The sequence below is a fragment of the Stylophora pistillata genome, chromosome 2 (genome assembly GCF_964205215.1).
Source record: "Stylophora pistillata chromosome 2, jaStyPist1.2, whole genome shotgun sequence".
Lineage (NCBI taxonomy): Eukaryota > Metazoa > Cnidaria > Anthozoa > Scleractinia > Pocilloporidae > Stylophora > Stylophora pistillata.
The window spans coordinates 33,473,832-33,489,551 of NC_142520.1; the positions used below are offsets into that span (position 1 = coordinate 33,473,832).

At 44.4% G+C, this 15,720-nt stretch overlaps 9 non-coding genes across 9 annotated transcripts; 3 read left to right on the forward strand and 6 right to left on the reverse strand.

Annotated features, from left to right (window-relative positions):
- The first annotated feature begins 4,050 nt into the window (after positions 1-4,050).
- On the forward strand, positions 4,051-4,168 carry LOC148739089 (5S ribosomal RNA). Its single transcript, XR_015998218.1, has one exon. It is a non-coding gene; the product is annotated as a 5S ribosomal RNA (ribosomal RNA).
- Positions 4,169-5,137: 969 nt separating this feature from the next.
- LOC148739090 (U1 spliceosomal RNA) lies at positions 5,138-5,301 on the reverse strand. The gene has a single exon (XR_015997925.1). It is a non-coding gene; the product is annotated as a U1 spliceosomal RNA (small nuclear RNA).
- Positions 5,302-5,513: 212 nt separating this feature from the next.
- LOC148739091 (U2 spliceosomal RNA) lies at positions 5,514-5,696 on the reverse strand. Its single transcript, XR_015997740.1, has one exon. It is a non-coding gene; the product is annotated as a U2 spliceosomal RNA (small nuclear RNA).
- A 5,920-nt stretch (positions 5,697-11,616) lies between these two features.
- LOC148739092 (5S ribosomal RNA) lies at positions 11,617-11,735 on the forward strand. Its single transcript, XR_015997460.1, has one exon. It is a non-coding gene; the product is annotated as a 5S ribosomal RNA (ribosomal RNA).
- Positions 11,736-12,704: 969 nt separating this feature from the next.
- LOC148739093 (U1 spliceosomal RNA) lies at positions 12,705-12,868 on the reverse strand. Its single transcript, XR_015997879.1, has one exon. It is a non-coding gene; the product is annotated as a U1 spliceosomal RNA (small nuclear RNA).
- A 211-nt stretch (positions 12,869-13,079) lies between these two features.
- Positions 13,080-13,271, reverse strand: LOC148739094 (U2 spliceosomal RNA). Its single transcript, XR_015997680.1, has one exon. It is a non-coding gene; the product is annotated as a U2 spliceosomal RNA (small nuclear RNA).
- Positions 13,272-13,741: 470 nt separating this feature from the next.
- Positions 13,742-13,860, forward strand: LOC148739095 (5S ribosomal RNA). The gene has a single exon (XR_015998180.1). It is a non-coding gene; the product is annotated as a 5S ribosomal RNA (ribosomal RNA).
- A 971-nt stretch (positions 13,861-14,831) lies between these two features.
- Positions 14,832-14,995, reverse strand: LOC148739096 (U1 spliceosomal RNA). The gene has a single exon (XR_015997880.1). It is a non-coding gene; the product is annotated as a U1 spliceosomal RNA (small nuclear RNA).
- Positions 14,996-15,206: 211 nt separating this feature from the next.
- Positions 15,207-15,398, reverse strand: LOC148739097 (U2 spliceosomal RNA). The gene has a single exon (XR_015997681.1). It is a non-coding gene; the product is annotated as a U2 spliceosomal RNA (small nuclear RNA).
- Positions 15,399-15,720: the final 322 nt, after the last annotated feature.

Sequence of the window (15,720 nt, forward strand, 5' to 3'; positions counted from 1 at the left end):
CTGCACGGATATTACAAGCGAGAACCTCAGCACATAAAATATAAAGGAGGGGAGACATAGGGTCTCCCTGCCTGACTCCACGCTCAAGAGAAATTCTGTCAGTTAGATAACCATTCACAATTATTTTCATCGACGCCTTACTATAAAGAGTGGAGATCCATTTTTGAAAAAAAGGGCCCAAACCAAGCCGCTCGAGAACCCGAGAAAGAAGGAGCGATCTACTCGATCAAAAGCTTTTTCTTGGTCAAGATTCACAAGAATTCCAGGTTCACCAGTAATGTTGACATAATCTAAAGTGTCTCTCAACAGGGTGAGAGTATCAAAAATAGTTCTGCCAGGGACAGAGCACGATTGATCTTCATTGATGACACAAGGTAAAATTTTTGCGAGCCGATTTGTGAGAGCTTTAGAGCATAATTTATAATCAACATTGAGCAGCGAAATTGGACGCCAATTCTTCAGATCTTTTGAATCACCTTTCTTAAAAATCAAGCGAGTGATACTTTCCTGCATGGAAGGAGAAAAGAAACCTCGCTGGAAACTAAAATTAAATAATTCTACGAGAATCGGGCCTAAACTGGAAAAAAGCGGCGATAAAACTCAACTGGTAGCCCATCAGAGCCAGGAGTTTTCCCTGTGTTGAGCTGTTGCGAAGCGATGTTAATTTCAGCCAATGTCAACAAACCTTCGCAGGAGTTGGACTCCTCGCTAGACAATTTTTTCTCGACTTTAGACAAAATAAACTTTGAATTCGCTCATCTACTGGTTCTCGAGTGTACAATTTAGCATAAAAAGCGGCGTGAGCGTCCGCGATGTCCTTTTGGGTGGTGACTTCGCTTCCGCTCAAATCGTAAACACTATTGACAGAATTTCGCTTGGCACGTGAGGTTCAAGGTTAAAAAAATATTTCGTAGGTTTTTCACCCTCTTCTATCCATTTCGCTCGACTTCTTACTTTAACAGATTCTAATTGCAATTGTTTAAGAGTTTTCAGTTCGTTTTCAAAATATTCTACTCGTTGTTGAGAGTCTTTGTCGCCCGCTAGCAGGGCATGTTTAGCTTGAATTAAGCGATTAGTGAGAGAAATCTTTTCACGGTTCAAATCACGATGTTTCGTCGGCTGAATTGAATCGCTGTGTGGCGGATAGATTCTTTCACAAAATCCCACACTCATGAAGAGACGAGAAATTATCACGAATCGAGAGACAATTTTGTAGAAGGGAATCAATAGTTTCGCAAAAATCCGAATTTTCGAGGAGTTCTAAATTTAGCCGCCAAACGCCAGGTCCATGAGAAACAAAATTATCTAAATTGAGAGTCAACAAGACAGAATCATGATCTGAGAAAAAACACGGGAAAATTTCGCAGGAAACTGTAGAATTACTCAATTGAGAGGAAATAAAAAATTTGTCTAAACGGGAACCGATAGTTTTGGACGAATTAAACCAAGTACAAAAAATTGAGCGACCATGTGTTTTCCTCCAGATGTCAGTCAAATCGTGGAGAGCGCGAAAATCTCGCAATGTGGCCGAAAAGGAATTTTCAGATCCTCCAAATTTATCGAGGGATGACTCAATAGAATTGAAATCTCCAGCAATAATTTTCTGAGCATTCGGAAAGAAATAATCGTGTATCTCATCATAGAAAAGCTTTCTCTCGGTAACATTCGTAGGCGCATAAATATTTACCAAATTAAAGCGAAGTTTACCTAAGCTAATCAACAGACTAATTAATCTTCCAGAGCTGTCTTTTTTCCACTGTTCAACTTTGAATGGGGAATCTTTAGAAACTAAAATACAGACCCCACCTTGTTTTCCTAGGGCGGGGGACCAAAAACTAGGGCCTGACCACGATTTCTGAGCGAATCAATCGCTGCAGGGCGAGCCGCTAGAGTTTCTTGTACACAAAACAAAATCATATTTACCAGATCGAGCGTAATCAAAGATTAAATCTTGCTTTGCAGCATTTCCGAAACCACGGACATTTATAGTACAAATTTTAGCAATGAAAACAGCTAGAAAAAAGACAGTCGGTCGAACTATTACTAGATAAAGGACGTATTAATCACTTACGATTTTTTTTCTTTTTCGGTGAGCGCGAGTGTCCAGTGTTCGGTTTTTTGGCTCTGGGCTCGCTTGTGGAGCCTTCAGAAACCTCAGAAAATCGATTTTTACCAGTTACTAGAATCGGTCGAGTTGGAATTCGCAGTGGAATATCTTGAGGTGGTAGTTTCGCTGGTCTTTTAGTGTTAGGCGGTGTACTCGGGATGGAAAACAGTTCGGGAGTTTCGGCAGTTTCGTCGGAGGAGAAAAAATGTTCTTCTGGGTCAGCGATCGAGGAAAGTGTTTCGGTGTCTTGTTTGGTAATATTGTCGTCGTTTGGAATCTGCATTTGGGAATCGTCGTCTTCTGTTTCGGTCTGAGGGTCTTCGTTCATCTGGTGATCGTCGGCGGAGTTGTGTCTTCAGTTTCGGGAGGTGTTTCTTCGGTTTGGGGAGGTGTTTCTTCGGTTTGGGGAGGTGTATCTTCAGTTGTTTCTTCGATTTCATCTTGTTGGGAAGCTGTTGTAGTCGGAAGTGGTTTACGGGACCAGGAAAACGGACAAGATTTAGCGCGGTGCTCGGGTTGTTTACAGATGCTACAAAGAAGCGCATTCGGACATGTGGCTGCTTGGTGGCCTGTTTGCTCGCAGTTGTAGCAGGCGATTTCATGGCAAGCGTTGGCGAAATGGCCTCTTTGATGACAATGACGGCATGTACGGGGTTGTTGGTCGTAACGGACATTAATCAGGATTTTGCCAAAGCGGATGAAATTAGGAATCCGGGTTCTTGAGTCGCACGCGGTAATGTCGAACTCCATCTTGCACACTTTCGAAGCCGGGTAGTTTGAAATAGCCTCGGCGGTGTGTAAAACATCACAATATTTAGACAGACGATGGATGATAGCTGAATCGGGCATTTCATAGGGGGCGTCGAAGATCTGGACGTATGTTAAAGGACGGTCGATGTCTTGCAAGGCGAAGGGTTGGCCTTGGATTTCCAAAGTATTCAGTCGAAGGAAACTCTCGCGGTGTTCCACGCTACGAAAGGTTAGAACGACTTCACCATTGGTCTGTCGCTGTATACAGGAAATGCTTCGGGGATCAACTTGTGCATTATTCAGGGCATCGATGAAAACATTCGCAGGAAGGCGAGCACGTGGGTTCACGAAAACAGTACACGGTCGTTCGGGGACTTCATTATCGGCTGGAAAAGGCACAGAAACTTCTACATTAACATCTTCAACAGGCTGGGCAGGTCTTGTGGCCTCAGCGTAGCTAGCAGGATTCGCAACGGGATTATCTGAACTCAAAACATCATCAACAGGAACGTGGTCGGCCCACCGGCGCGAACTTGAATCGTAGCTCTCAAAATCACTTCTCTCTACATCATCTGAGCGCAACGAATGCGCACTAACATCGGACATCACTTTATATTTACGCGGAAAACCCGAAGGTTCCCGAACCCAACCCAAAAAACAAATAAAATGAACCAATTGGCCAACCAAAGTTTTTCACTTGATCTTAGCCAAAAGGCCGAGAAGCGATACCCACCAATACCCTCAATCAAGGGGGTGGTAGAGGGATCCTTCCCACAGTATATGGTGGATAGTAGCAGGTAGCCCCCAGAAGCCCTTGCGAGTCCCAAAACGGACCCAGTGGCTCATCGGTTGGTAATCTTCTCATGTAACTTTAAGACGCCAGCCACATACACTTAACTAACAAGATGGTGTTCTTTAGAATATTTACCAAACTTGATTTATCTCTATACTCCCCCCCCCCACCCCACCCCCAGTGAGATATATTGCCTCAAATGGACGCTTCTCAAGATGTGCGCGGGCTCTAGGAGATGACGTTTGGCTTAGGGTCTAGGCTACCAAATTTAGGGTTAGGGTAACGATTTTGGGGTTAGGGTTAGGGTAACGATGTTGGGGTTTAGGGTTAGAGTAACCAAATTAGGGCTAGTACAGATCAAACATAACCGATAACCAGCCAAATTTCAGCTGTTTTCCTTGTCTACGACCATACCACAGGGAAAGCACCGGTTCTCGTCCGATCACCGAAGTTAAGCCCTGTCGGGCGGGGTTAGTACTTGGATGGGTGACCGCCTGGGAATACCCGTGTTGTAGGCTTCATTTTTTCCTTTGCTTACTCTCTCAACGTTTTATCCGGGTAAACCGCTTCGATACTCACGGCGTCCCGTAGACGAGTGAGGAGTAAAAGAAAAACTAACATAACAGGGAGGAGAGAAATCATTTTGCCACAACTTGCCGAGCTTGTGGCCAAAATCATTTCCCAATGCAAGAGAGCGAGCAAACGAAGGAGCGATGGCGCGCGCTCGAGATCTCAACACATTGTTGTGACAAATTCCACATTTGTACGTGACATCGAATCATTCGCACGCTCCCACGAATCACAAATAGGAAAACACGCACACTTTTACAGCACTTTCAAGGCCTCAAGACATGTCAAAACATTCCCACGATTAATAGAGGCGGATGGATTCAAAGTGACTGAAACGAAGCGAAGCGGCAACAGGTTCCACATTTTACTTACTCGTCTGCCTCTTTGTTTGCTCGCTCGCTGGAACGAACGTTCCCTCCTCTCGCTCGCTCGCAATAAGAAATACATGACAACAAAACCTCGCCTGCCACAGGTATGGTTGACAATGTACTCACGTTTCTAAAACAAATGCTTTTCTTGCCCATGTATCGTTCGTTCTTTGCTTAGTCCATCCGTCGGTTAGTTAGTCAGTCACTCCTCCGCTTGGTTTCCTCTCCTTTTCTTTCGCAAACAAACGAACAAAATAATGCAGAAAGCACACACATCTATCTACAACAGCTCTACTCACATCCTCACAAAAACTCACCTTCATTTACAATCACTTCTATTCCTCCAAATCTCTCTGCCAACACGCAGGCCACTTCTGTCTGTCTCTCTTTCTTTCCATGGCTTTTTGCTTTCTTTTTCCCTTGCTGCTCTTCTTCTCTCTTCATTCCAGTTCCAGTTCCAGTTCACCCTGTTTAACGGTCAACTCCAAAATCAAAGATCAATTCATTAGTCAGTCAGGGGTTAAGGGCAAGATATTTTACATCAGCTTTTCGGGACGAGCGCGAACGCAGGTCCCCACTACCAGAAATTATACGCTCGAGTTACCCACATTTGGGGTAATCGCAAGGGTCAACCCAGTCCAAGTGCAATGAAAGGGCCTCGCCTTGAGAGGACTGCCTCCTTGATCACAGTACCTCCCGCGTCAGGTAAGTATGCCTGAAAGGCATACGCTTGCCGTGGTAAAACTCTCCCTCACCTATGTCCTTGTGGTACTGCTTTGCACGCTTCAAATCAGCCAGTGTCCAGTTGCCGCCTTGGCCCGTCATGTCTTTTTCCGCCTTCCCTTTGGAGCTGCAGGGCTCCTGTGCACAGAAGAGAATGCTATAGTCATTATTTTTCCTTTCATTAAATGTGTCTTCCCCAAAAGGGAAGTGGGCCACACTCGGAGGTAGTGCTATACCGAGGCAACCCGTGGCTGGGACGAGGCAAGCCTCTTTTCCACAGCCCAGTTCCAAAAATCAGTTTAATATATGAGCTACTCAATGAGCAGCGTATCAGATATTAAGCTGATAAGAACAGATTTTTTTTTTTTTTTTCATTAAATTTTATTCATATATCATTCACTTTTTACATCAATTTACTCTATTGACTGTTTGACTGTTTGTCTGTTTACCTTAGTTACATTTCATTTACTCTTTATCGATGACTTAGCCTTTTACTATTATATGTGACATTATATAGTGTCTTATATGACGGGGGTATTATCTAGACAGGGCCTAGATACTAAACAAATCGGTTAAGCTATGTTTTTTAAGGGGGGTGATAATCCTGTTGCAAATGATGTGTTGACTTTTGATCTTGACTGGAGCTAACCTTCCTTTTAATATTTTCCTGTTGTAAGCTATGGAGATGTGTATGCGAAAGTTTCTGTTCCTTTTGTTTCGATTTCAATTTCAATTTTCATTCGAGATCACTTTTCATCTTTGTTTGTTTGTTGTTTTGTTTTTCTGCAATCATTTTTGGATAAAGGGGAAAACCATTTCTGAGTTTACAAAATCACAAAAGGCTGGGTGTTTCCAAAGGGTTATAAAATTCTGGTAGGTCAATCTATGGTACTCGAGGTGTAACTTGACAGACAGGGTCTGGGTGATGTATCTAATAATGGCCCGGGGGATTCGGTGCCATTATGAAAAGTACTTTTGTTCCTAAATAACCAAATACTGTGAAGAATAGTCTTAATTAAATAAATAGCTATGCGGTTCGCAGTGTCATCTGTGTTGGGCCACAGATAAAAGAAAACAAACTTAATGTTGGGGACAAATGCTTTGCCTAGGAGTGCAGTGAGGGTGGGTATGAAATAAGTCCACACCCCCCTGACTCTTTTGCAATGGAGAAAACAGTGTTCAATCGTTTCGCGTCTGTTACAATATGCACAGTTTGGGGAATCTATATATCCCCAAGAGCGTAGAGATTCTCTGACTTTAACCCTTCTAAGGGTTATGAGCCAAGCAAGATCATTTTTAAAATTCTCACAACTAGGATGTCTGACCTTAGTCCAGTGAAGAGCTAGATTAAAACTAGAGCCTGTGACAGACTGCCAGAAGTATGGCAGAATGGGTGAGGACACTGTTTTCTCCAAAAACTTACAATAAATCATACGTGAACTAAAGTTAAAAGTAGGGTCTCTCTGAATTGTAGTTGTTAGCTCATTCAGTAATGGTAAGATTTTCTTGTAAAAACTAGTTAAAGTACTTGCCCTAGGGCCAGAATTATCACGGAGGCATGCCCACTCCGGTCGGAGTTTGGAAACCTGAGTACCAATAAAATACTTAAGAAAATAATAAGATTTGGTGTCTGGATTATTCAGGCTAGCTGTGACATACGAAAGTTGCAAGGACACACATTTAGAGTGTAATTCTACTATTCCTAATCCTCCCTCAGCAGCTGGTGCTGAGAGAGTTTGACGGGATACAGTTTCAATCTTAGATCCCCAGATGAAATGGAAATCAGAGATCGGAAGCGGGTGTAGACCCACTCGGGGATGGGTAGCACTTTGGCTAAATAATAAAATTTACTAGCACCTAAGACTTGACGATGAGGGTTTTCCCAATCAAAGAGAGGGAGCGAGACTTCCAGAGATTCAAATTTTGTTCTAACTTATTTAACTTTGGTTGCCAATTGTCTTGGTCAACCGACAGATTGCCATTCGTAACCAGACACCTAAGATTTTAGTTTTGTTAACCCAAGTCAACCCGTAAGGGGTATCAGGGCACGAGCGCCAGGCTCCGAGCCACATGGCCTCAGTTTTAGCTAAATTTAATTTAGCTCCTGTACCTAGTTCATATTGTTGCAAGAGTGACAATAGACGTGTCAAAGAAAAACATCTTTGACAAAACACGAAGAATCATCTGCGTATTGTCTAATCTTAAAGAGCTGGCCTTTCGCCCCCGGAATTAAAAAACCCTTAATGGAAGTATCTGCACGGATATTACAAGCGAGAACCTCAGCACATAAAATATAAAGGAGGGGAGACATAGGGTCTCCCTGCCTGACTCCACGCTCAAGAGAAATTCTGTCAGTTAGATAACCATTCACAATTATTTTCATCGACGCCTTACTATAAAGAGTGGAGATCCATTTTGAAAAAAGGGCCCAAACCAAGCCGCTCGAGAACCCGAGAAAGAAAGGAGCGATCTACTCGATCAAAAGCTTTTTCTTGGTCAAGATTCACAAGAATTCCAGGTTCACCAGTAATGTTGACATAATCTAAAGTGTCTCTCAACAGGGTGAGAGTATCAAAAATAGTTCTGCCAGGACAGAGCACGATTGATCTTCCATTGATGACACAAGGTAAAATTTTTGCGAGCCGATTTGTGAGAGCTTTAGAGCATAATTTATAATCAACATTGAGCAGCGAAATTGGACGCCAATTCTTCAGATCTTTTGAATCACCTTTCTTAAAAATCAAGCGAGTGATACTTTCCTGCATGGAAGGAGAAAAGAAACCTCGCTGGAAACTAAAATTAAATAATTCTACGAGAATCGGGCCTAAAACTGGAAAAAGCGCGATAAAACTCAACTGGTAGCCCATCAGAGCCAGGAGTTTTCCCTGTGTTGAGCTGTTGCGAAGCGATGTTAATTTCAGCCAATGTCAACAAACCTTCGCAGGAGTTGGACTCCTCGCTAGACAATTTTTTCTCGACTTTAGACAAAAATAAACTTTGAATTCGCTCATCTACTGGTTCTCGAGTGTACAATTTAGCATAAAAAGCGGCGTGAGCGTCCGCGATGTCCTTTTGGGTGGTGACTTCGCTTCCGCTCAAATCGTAAACACTATTGACAGAATTTCGCTTGGCACGTGAGGTTTCAAGGTTAAAAAAATATTTCGTAGGTTTTTCACCCTCTTCTATCCATTTCGCTCGACTTCTTACTTTAACAGATTCTAATTGCAATTGTTTAAGAGTTTTCAGTTCGTTTTCAAAATATTCTACTCGTTGTTGAGAGTCTTTGTCGCCCGCTAGCAGGGCATGTTTAGCTTGAATTAAGCGATTAGTGAGAGAAATCTTTTCACGGTTCAAATCACGATGTTTTCGTCGGCTGAATTGAATCGCTGTGTGGCGGATAGATTCTTTCACAAAATCCCACCACTCATGAAGAGACGAGAAATTATCACGAATCGAGAGACAATTTTGTAGAAGGGAATCAATAGTTTCGCAAAAATCCGAATTTTCGAGGAGTTCTAAATTTAGCCGCCAACGCCAGGTCCATGAGAAACAAAATTATCTAAATTGAGAGTCAACAAGACAGAATCATGATCTGAGAAAAAACACGGAAAATTTCGCAGGAAACTGTAGAATTACTCAATTGAGAGAAATAAAAATTTTGTCTAAACGGGAACCGATAGTTTTGGACGAATTAAACCAAGTACAAAAAATTGAGCGACCATGTGTTTTCCTCCAGATGTCAGTCAAATCGTGGAGAGCGCGAAAATCTCGCAATGTGGCCGAAAAGGAATTTTCAGATCCTCCAAATTTATCGAGGGATGACTCAATAGAATTGAAATCTCCAGCAATATTTTCTGAGCATTCGGAAAGAAATAATCGTGTATCTCATCATAGAAAAGCTTTCTCTCGGTAACATTCGTAGGCGCATAAATATTTACCAAATTAAAGCGAAGTTTACCTAAGCTAATCAACAGACTAATTAATCTTCCAGAGCTGTCTTTTTTCACTGTTCAACTTTGAATGGGGAATCTTTAGAAACTAAAATACAGACCCCACCTTGTTTTCCTAGGCGGGGGACCAAAAACTAGGGCCTGACCACGATTTTCTGAGCGAATCAATCGCTGCAGGGCGAGCCGCTAGAGTTTCTTGTACACAAACAAAATCATATTTACCAGATCGAGCGTAATCAAAGATTAAATCTTGCTTTGCAGCATTTCCGAAACCACGGACATTTATAGTACAAATTTTAGCAATGAAAACAGCTAGAAAAAAGACAGTCGGTCGAAACTATTACTAGATAAAGGACGTATTAATCACTTACGATTTTTTTTCTTTTTCGGTGAGCGCGAGTGTCCAGTGTTCGGTTTTTTGGCTTCTGGGCTTCGCTTGTGGAGCCTTCAGAAACCTCAGAAATCGATTTTTTTACCAGTTACTAGAATCGGTCGAGTTGGAATTCGCAGTGGAATATCTTGAGGTGGTAGTTTCGCTGGTCTTTTAGTGTTAGGCGGTGTACTCGGGATGGAAAACAGTTCGGGAGTTTCGGCAGTTTCGTCGGAGGAGAAAAAATGTTCTTCTGGGTCAGCGATCGAGGAAAGTGTTTCGGTGTCTTGTTTGGTAATATTGTCGTCGTTTGGAATCTGCATTTGGGAATCGTCGTCTTCTGTTTCGGTCTGAGGGTCTTCGTTCATCTGGTGATCGTCGGCGGGAGTTGTGTCTTCAGTTTCGGGAGGTGTTTCTTCGGTTTGGGGAGGTGTTTCTTCGGTTTGGGGAGGTGTATCTTCAGTTGTTTCTTCGATTTCATCTTGTTGGGAAGCTGTTGTAGTCGGAAGTGGTTTACGGGACCAGGAAAACGGACAAGATTTAGCGCGGTGCTCGGGTTGTTTACAGATGCTACAAAGAAGCGCATTTCGGACATGTGGCTGCTTGGTGGCCTGTTTGCTCGCAGTTGTAGCAGGCGATTTCATGGCAAGCGTTGGCGAAATGGCCTCTTTGATGACAATGACGGCATGTACGGGGTTGTTGGTCGTAACGGACATTAATCAGGATTTTGCCAAAGCGGATGAAATTAGGAATCGGGTTCTTGAGTCGCACGCGGTAATGTCGAACTCCATCTTGCACACTTTCGAAGCCGGGTAGTTTGAAATAGCCTCGGCGGTGGTGTAAAACATCACAATATTTAGACAGACGATGGATGATAGCTGAATCGGGCATTTCATAGGGGCGTCGAAGATCTGGACGTATGTTAAAGGACGGTCGATGTCTTGCAAGGCGAAGGGTTGGCCTTGGATTTCCAAAGTATTCAGTCGAAGGAAACTCTCGCGGTGTTCCACGCTACGAAAGGTTAGAACGACTTCACCATTGGTCTGTCGCTGTATACAGGAAATGCTTCGGGGATCAACTTGTGCATTATTCAGGGCATCGATGAAAACATTCGCAGGAAGGCGAGCACGTGGGTTCACGAAAACAGTACACGGTCGTTCGGGGACTTCATTATCGCTGGGAAAGGCACAGAAACTTCTACATTAACATCTTCAACAGGCTGGGCAGGTCTTGTGGCCTCAGCGTAGCTAGCAGGATTCGCAACGGGATTATCTGAACTCAAAACATCATCAACAGGAACGTGGTCGGCCCACCGGCGCGAACTTGAATCGTAGCTCTCAAAATCACTTCTCTCTACATCATCTGAGCGCAACGAATGCGCACTAACATCGGACATCACTTTATATTTACGCGGAAAACCCGAAGGTTCCCGAACCCAACCAAAAAACAAATAAAATGAACCAATTGGCCAACCAAAGTTTTTCACTTGATCTTAGCCAAAAGGCCGAGAAGCGATACCCACCAATACCCTCAATCAAGGGGGTGGTAGAGGGATCCTTCCCACAGTATATGGTGGATAGTAGCAGGTAGCCCCCAGAAGCCCTTGCGAGTCCCAAAAACGGACCCAGTGGCTCATCGGTTGGTAATCTTCTCATTGTAACTTTAAGACGCCAGCCACATACACTTAACTAACAAGATGGTGTTCTTAGAATATTTACCAAACTTGATTTATCTCTATACTCCCCCCCCCCACCCCACCCCCAGTGAGATATATTGCCTCAAATGGACGCTTCTCAAGATGTGCGCGGGCTCTAGGAGATGACGTTTGGCTTAGGGTTCTAGGCTACCAAATTTAGGGTTAGGGTAACGATTTTGGGGTTAGGGTTAGGGTAACGATGTTGGGGTTTAGGGTTAGAGTAACCAAATTAGGGCTAGTACAGATCAAACATAACCGATAACCAGCCAAATTTCAGCTGTTTTCCCTTGTCTAAGACCATACCACAGGGAAAGCACCGGTTCTCGTCCGATCACCGAAGTTAAGCCCTGTCGGGCGGGGTTAGTACTTGGATGGGTGACCGCCTGGGAATACCCCGTGTTGTAGGCTTCATTTTTTCCTTTGCTTACTCTCTCAACGTTTTATCCGGGTAAACCGCTTCCGATACTCACGGCGTCCGTAGACGAGTGAGGAGTAAAAGAAAACTAACATAACAGGGAGGAGAGAAATCATTTTGCCACAACTTGCCGAGCTTGTGGCCAAAATCATTTCCCAATGCAAGAGAGCGAGCAAACGAAGGAGCGATGGCGCGCGCTCGAGATCTCAACACATTGTTGTGACAAATTCCACATTTGTACGTGACATCGAATCATTCGCACGCTCCCACGAATCACAAATAGGAAAACACGCACACTTTTACAGCACTTTCAAGGCCTCAAGACATGTCAAAACATTCCCACGATTAATAGAGGCGGATGGATTCAAAGTGACTGAAACGAAGCGAAGCGGCAACAGGTTCCACATTTTTACTTACTCGTCTGCCTCTTTGTTTGCTCGCTCGCTGGAACGAACGTTCCCTCCTCTCGCTCGCTCGCAATAAGAAATACATGACAACAAAACCTCGCCTGCCACAGGTATGGTTGACAATGTACTCACGTTTCTAAAACAAATGCTTTTCTTGCCCATGTATCGTTCGTTCTTTGCTTAGTCCATCCGTCGGTTAGTTAGGTCAGTCACTCCTCCGCTTGGTTTCCTCTCCTTTTCTTTCGCAAACAAACGAACAAAATAATGCAGAAAGCACACACATCTATCTACAACAGCTCTACTCACATCCTCACAAAAACTCACCTTCATTTACAATCACTTCTATTCCTCCAAACTCTCTGCCAACACGCAGGCCACTTCTGTCTGTCTCTCTTTCTTTCCATGGCTTTTTGCTTTCTTTTTCCCTTGCTGCTCTTCTTCTCTCTTCATTCCAGTTCCAGTTCCAGTTCACCCTGTTTAACGGTCAACTCCAAAATCAAGATCAATTCATTAGTCAGTCAGGGGTTAAGGGCAAGATATTTTACATCAGCTTTTCGGGGACGAGCGCGAACGCAGGTCCCCACTACCAGAAATTATACGCTCGAGTTACCCACATTTGGGGTAATCGCAAGGGTCAACCCAGTCCAAGTGCAATGAAAGGGCCTCGCCTTGAGAGGACTGCCTCCTTGATCACAGTACCTCCCGCGTCAGGTAAGTATGCCTGAAAGGCATACGCTTGCCGTGGTAAAACTCTCCCTCACCTATGTCCTTGTGGTACTGCTTTGCACGCTTCAAATCAGCCAGTGTCAGTTGCCGCCTTGGCCCGTCATGTCTTTTTCCGCCTTCCCTTTGGAGCTGCAGGGCTCCTGTGCACAGAAGAGAATGCTATAGTCATTATTTTTCCTTTCATTAAATGTGTCTTCCCCAAAAGGGAAGTGGGCCACACTCGGAGGTAGTGCTATACCGAGGCAACCCGTGGCTGGGACGAGGCAAGCCTCTTTTCCACAGCCCAGTTCCAAAAATCAGTTTAATATATGAGCTACTCAATGAGCAGCGTATCAGATATTAAGCTGATAAGAACAGATACTACACTTGATCTTAGCCAAAAGGCCGAGAAGCGATACCCAACCAATACCCTCAATCAAGGGGGTGGTAGAGGGATCCTTCCCACAGTATATGGTGGATAGTAGCAGGTAGCCCCCAGAAGCCCTTGCGAGTCCCAAAAACGGACCCAGTGGCTCATCGGTTGGTAATCTTCTCATTGTAACTTTAAGACGCCAGCCACATACACTTAACTAACAAGATGGTGTTCTTTAGAATATTTACCAAACTTGATTTATCTCTATACTCCCCCCCCCCACCCCACCCCCAGTGAGATATATTGCCTCAAATGGACGCTTCTCAAGATGTGCGCGGGCTCTAGGAGATGACGTTTGGCTTAGGGTCTAGGCTACCAAATTTAGGGTTAGGGTAACGATTTTGGGGTTAGGGTTAGGGTAACGATGTTGGGGTTTAGGGTTAGAGTAACCAAATTAGGGCTAGTACAGATCAAACATAACCGATAACCAGCCAAATTTCAGCTGTTTTCCCTTGTCTACGACCATACCACAGGGAAAGCACCGGTTCTCGTCCGATCACCGAAGTTAAGCCCTGTCGGGCGGGGTTAGTACTTGGATGGGTGACCGCCTGGGAATACCCCGTGTTGTAGGCTTCATTTTTTCCTTTGCTTACTCTCTCAACGTTTTATCCGGGTAAACCGCTTCCGATACTCACGGCGTCCCGTAGACGAGTGAGGAGTAAAAAGAAAAACTAACATAACAGGGAGGAGAGAAATCATTTTGCCACACTTGCCGAGCTTGTGGCCAAAATCATTTCCCAATGCAAGAGAGCGAGCAAACGAAGGAGCGATGGCGCGCGCTCGAGATCTCAACACATTGTTGTGACAAATTCCACATTTGTACGTGACATCGAATCATTCGCACGCTCCCACGAATCACAAATAGGAAAACACGCACACTTTTACAGCACTTTCAAGGCCTCAAGACATGTCAAAACATTCCCACGATTAATAGAGGCGGATGGATTCAAAGTGACTGAAACGAAGCGAAGCGGCAACAGGTTCCACATTTTTACTTACTCGTCTGCCTCTTTGTTTGCTCGCTCGCTGGAACGAACGTTCCCTCCTCTCGCTCGCTCGCAATAAGAAATACATGACAACAAAACCTCGCCTGCCACAGGTATGGTTGACAATGTACTCACGTTTCTAAAACAAATGCTTTTCTTGCCCATGTATCGTTCGTTCTTTGCTTAGTCCATCCGTCGGTTAGTTAGTCAGTCACTCCTCCGCTTGGTTTCCTCTCCTTTTCTTTCGCAAACAAACGAACAAAATAATGCAGAAAGCACACACATCTATCTACAACAGCTCTACTCACATCCTCACAAAAACTCACCTTCATTTACAATCACTTCTATTCCTCCAAATCTCTCTGCCAACACGCAGGCCACTTCTGTCTGTCTCTCTTTCTTTCCATGGCTTTTTGCTTTCTTTTTCCCTTGCTGCTCTTCTTCTCTCTTCATTCCAGTTCCAGTTCCAGTTCACCCTGTTTAACGGTCAACTCCAAAATCAAGATCAATTCATTAGTCAGTCAGGGGTTAAGGGCAAGATATTTTACATCAGCTTTTCGGGGACGAGCGCGAACGCAGGTCCCCACTACCAGAAATTATACGCTCGAGTTACCCACATTTGGGGTAATCGCAAGGGTCAACCCAGTCCAAGTGCAATGAAAGGGCCTCGCCTTGAGAGGACTGCCTCCTTGATCACAGTACCTCCCGCGTCAGGTAAGTATGCCTGAAAGGCATACGCTTGCCGTGGTAAAACTCTCCCTCACCTATGTCCTTGTGGTACTGCTTTGCACGCTTCAAATCAGCCAGTGTCAGTTGCCGCCTTGGCCCGTCATGTCTTTTTCCGCCTTCCCTTTGGAGCTGCAGGGCTCCTGTGCACAGAAGAGAATGCTATAGTCATTATTTTTCCTTTCATTAAATGTGTCTTCCCCAAAAGGGAAGTGGGCCACACTCGGAGGTAGTGCTATACCGAGGCAACCCGTGGCTGGGACGAGGCAAGCCTCTTTTCCACAGCCCAGTTCCAAAAATCAGTTTAATATATGAGCTACTCAATGAGCAGCGTATCAGATATTAAGCTGATAAGAACAGATACTACACTTGATCTTAGCCAAAAGGCCGAGAAGCGATACCCACCAATACCCTCAATCAAGGGGGTGGTAGAGGGATCCTTCCCACCAGTATATGGTGGATAGTAGCAGGTAGCCCCCAGAAGCCCTTGCGAGTCCCCAAAAACGGACCCAGTGGCTCATCGGTTGGTAATCTTCTCATTGTAACTTTAAGACGCCAGCCACATACACTTAACTAACAAGATGGTGTTCTTTAGAATATTTACCAAACTTGATTTATCTCTATACTCCCCCCCCCCCACCCCACCCCCAGTGAGATATATTGCCTCAAATGGACGCTTCTCAAGATGTGCGCGGGCTCTAGGAGATGACGTTTGGCTTAG